Below are 741 nucleotides of genomic sequence, written 5' to 3' on the forward strand. Positions count from 1 at the left end.
TTGTCCTGGAACTAGCTCTTGTAGACCAGGCTGGCCTCAAACTCACAGAGATCTGCCTGCCTCTGTCTCCCGAGTTCAGGGATTAAAGGCGTGTGCCACCATCACCTGGCCCAAGGAAGTTTCTTTATTCATTAATGGTAATCACAGCATACAGAGGGGATTCCCACATCAATGAAGGAGATGGGGACTCCAGATGTATGGATTGATGCCAAGCTGAATAAAGCCTTCTGGGCCAAAGGAATAAGGAATTCCATACTGTATTTGGGTACGTTTGTCCAGAAAACATAATGAGGACGAGAACTCACCAAACAAGCTCTAAATATTACCACATTCAAGAATCTACAGACAGTCATTGTGAATGAGAACTAACCTGTTGAATTCAAATAAAGGTGGAGAACTGTCCAAAAAAAGAACTCATTGACTTCTGATACATTGGTGTTTATGTTACAGGGATAAATGAACATCACTAGTTGACAAATATATGATGACTGTTATGATTCTAATTCTGATTAATAAAGATAGGTTTGTCATTTAAAATACATATATCCTGAATTATAATCACTTTCGTACCAAGCTCAAAATATAATTTGGATTCAATATAGCAAAATGTTAGCTTATAATGGATATGAGGATAACAGAAATGTAAAAACATGATCAAAATGAGCTAATCAAGTGGTTCATGGATAGAGCAGTTACCTACTATAGTTACCTTTGTTAGCTATAAAAATAATTACTGAAAAT

At 36.6% G+C, this 741-nt stretch overlaps 1 pseudogene; it reads left to right on the plus strand.

Annotated features, from left to right (window-relative positions):
- LOC113456533 overlaps positions 1-369 on the plus strand; it is a 2,806-nt pseudogene extending 2,437 nt beyond the window's left edge.
- Positions 370-741: the final 372 nt, after the last annotated feature.

The sequence above is a fragment of the Microtus ochrogaster genome, chromosome 8 (genome assembly GCF_000317375.1).
Source record: "Microtus ochrogaster isolate Prairie Vole_2 chromosome 8, MicOch1.0, whole genome shotgun sequence".
Classification (NCBI taxonomy): Eukaryota; Metazoa; Chordata; class Mammalia; order Rodentia; family Cricetidae; genus Microtus; species Microtus ochrogaster.